This window comes from Equus przewalskii, chromosome 11, assembly GCF_037783145.1.
Source record: "Equus przewalskii isolate Varuska chromosome 11, EquPr2, whole genome shotgun sequence".
NCBI lineage: Eukaryota > Metazoa > Chordata > Mammalia > Perissodactyla > Equidae > Equus > Equus przewalskii.
In genome coordinates this window covers 15,399,109-15,401,918 of record NC_091841.1, presented here as the reverse complement: position 1 = coordinate 15,401,918, position 2,810 = coordinate 15,399,109, and the positions used below count along the sequence as shown (strand labels likewise).

General features: G+C 36.2%; 1 pseudogene; it reads left to right on the top strand.

Moving 5' to 3' along the window:
- Positions 1 to 491: 491 nt before the first annotated feature.
- Positions 492 to 1,405, top strand: LOC139074630 (olfactory receptor 4C46-like; annotated as a pseudogene).
- Positions 1,406 to 2,810: the final 1,405 nt, after the last annotated feature.

Genomic DNA, 2,810 nt, shown 5'->3' with positions numbered 1-2,810 from the left:
AACAAGATAGCCACAGCCCTACTTCTCTGTGACTTATTTAAAGGGCTTTGAAATGGAAGTAGGGGTGAATTAGACTTAATCTGTGTATCAACAATGTGCAAATCCAGAACCAATAGTTGTACAGTTTTTTTTCTTAATATTTAAGGAAGAGTTTTTAACATTTTTTACTGGCAGAGAAGCAATCTAGTTTATTGTATGGTGAGCTCCCTGTGCCTGGATGTCCTCTAGCAAAGGCCCAGTGACCACTTGTCAGAAAGTGTTGAAGAAGGGTTTCAGCATCCTTGTAAGAAGCTGAGTTAGCTTCAAAAGTTCACACTTTTATAAAATAAAAAAAGTAGCATGTTTCTTCCCCTCTGGCATATGATGAAAGAAAGTAGCTTAAATTATTGAAATGCTTTGGGTTTACCTGAAAACCTAAAATGTGAAGTTCTCATCACCTTGCTATTGAAAATATTGTCTTTACACGTTAATTCTCCAATTCTGAATTCATTATTGCTATTGAAATGAAAGAAGATAGGATGAATGTGACTGAATTCATTCTAATGGGACTTACACAGAATCCTTAGAATCAGAGAATCCTATTTTTGGAATTATTTATCACCTACATTGTCCCTGTCATGGGCAACCTGCTCATTGTGGGTACTATAATCTGCAGCCAGACTTTGGACTTCCCAATGTATTTCTTCCTGGCCTTCTTGTCTTTGATAGATGCATGCTATTCCTATTCCATAATCCCTAAATTGCTAGCTGATTTGTTCTCAGATTCAAAAGTTGTCTCCTTCCGTAGCTGCATGACACACATCTTTATTGAACATTTATTAGGAGCTTCAGAGATTGTCCTTCTTGTGTTCATGGCCTATGATGACTATGTCGCCATCTGTTGACCTCTGCACTATGTGACCATCATGAGCCACTGCATGTGCTGCCTCCTGGTGGGGGTGTGTTGGGCACTGGTTTTTTTCCACTATGTTGTACAGATTCTAGTTACTTTCTGGCTCGCATTCTGTGGCTCCAATGTTATGGATCACTTCATGTGTGACATTTTCCCCCTGATACAACTTGCCTGCACTAACACATTCCTTGGTGGTTTCTTGGTTGCTGCCAATGGTGGAGTAATTCCTATGATAACTTTTGTAATGCTATTGGTACCCTATGTGGTCATCCTGTGCTCCTGGAGGACTCACAGCTCTCCCTGGAAGAGAAAGGCCCTATCTACCTGTGGCTCCCACAACACAGCTGTTGTTTTGTTCTTCATACCCTGTATTTTTATATACCTGTGACCAGTAGCTAATCTTCCCATGGATAAGGCCATAGAAGTTTTCTATACTCTTGTTATCCCATGTTAAACCCTGTTAGCTACACAGTAAGGAATGCAGAGTTGAATATACCATTAGAAGGTTTTTAAACAGGAAGACAATTTCAGATAATAAATGACCTAAGGTGATTTTATTTCCTACACGAGTTTTGCATTTTTATGTTTTATTACTTTAAAGCCCATCCCATACCTCTCACCTGAGACAGCACGTTTACATGGTAGGTGTAATTATGATTATTCCTATTTTAGAGATCAGAGAAAATGAAGTTCAAGATGGTTAAATAACCAGCCTAATGTCAGAGACTCAGCCAGTATTCAGTTCCACATTGTTCTAAATCCAAATTTGATGTTCTTTCAACCATTTCAAAGGTTATCAGAAAAAAAGCAGCATTTCTATCAGAACCTCTCTTGCTTTGCAGCAAATTGAAACACTTTCTTTTCTAATTACAGAGTTGTATAAAGTGCCTGCGTATATAAACAGTTGGTATTCAGAAAGCCGTACTACTTACTGGTACCTATGACAGAGTGGAATATAATTAGGAAAAAGATACTTGCCAATACCCTCTTGACACACACTTGATATACCTAATGTTTAACATTATTTTAGGTTTCTTATTCTGTTGAGTAAAAGTTGTCAGAGATTATAAAAATTAATTGTATTTAAACCAATGTGAGCTTTTTAAAGTGTCCTCACATGGTTACCACAACTTTATAAAATTGAGATCCAACGTTCTTATTTTATAGAAAAAATAAAGAATCAGAAAGGTTAAATAACTAGATCATAGAAGACGTAAGTCACCCTTGAACTCAAATATTTTTACTCTACTTACTATAACCTTTTCATTAGACAGAATTCCTTGGGGCTAGTATTTGATTGTGGCTTGGCAGGTAAACATATTTTTTGATTATATGCTGTAGGAAGACACAATTTATTAGACTAAAGATCATTAGTGGCAATTAAATGCAGGCATTTTTCAAAATCATGTGGTAAAATATATCTGAAAAATAATTTACTATTTAAAAGTTGACTTTATACTTAGTTCCTTGAATCTGGAATCTTTGAAACTGCTTTAGAAGATCATTTATAAGGAATATAAAAAAGCAGGAACCTTTACTCCATAGTTGACCCAAAGAAAGTATTTCTCAGCTAAACAACTGACCTAACTTATAAGGCATTGTTGTGAATTAATTTTGGCTCTTTTCAAAAACGAAGTTTGTTATCAAAATACAGTGTGCATGCACGTCATAGATATGCCTATGACACATGCATAGATGCATGTCATAGCTTCCCCTTTTGACAGAAAGATCTAGCCTCCCATCTTATAAGTATCGTATGTTTTACTGAAGAAATCAATGGACTCCATGATGTAACAATCTTTAGCTAGCATATTCTGATTATGGAAATGTGATGGAGAGTAAGAACATCAGCTTCAGGATCGGGAAGCATAGGTTTTATTTCTCACTGTGTCATCATCTCATTCCATGACCTTAAACA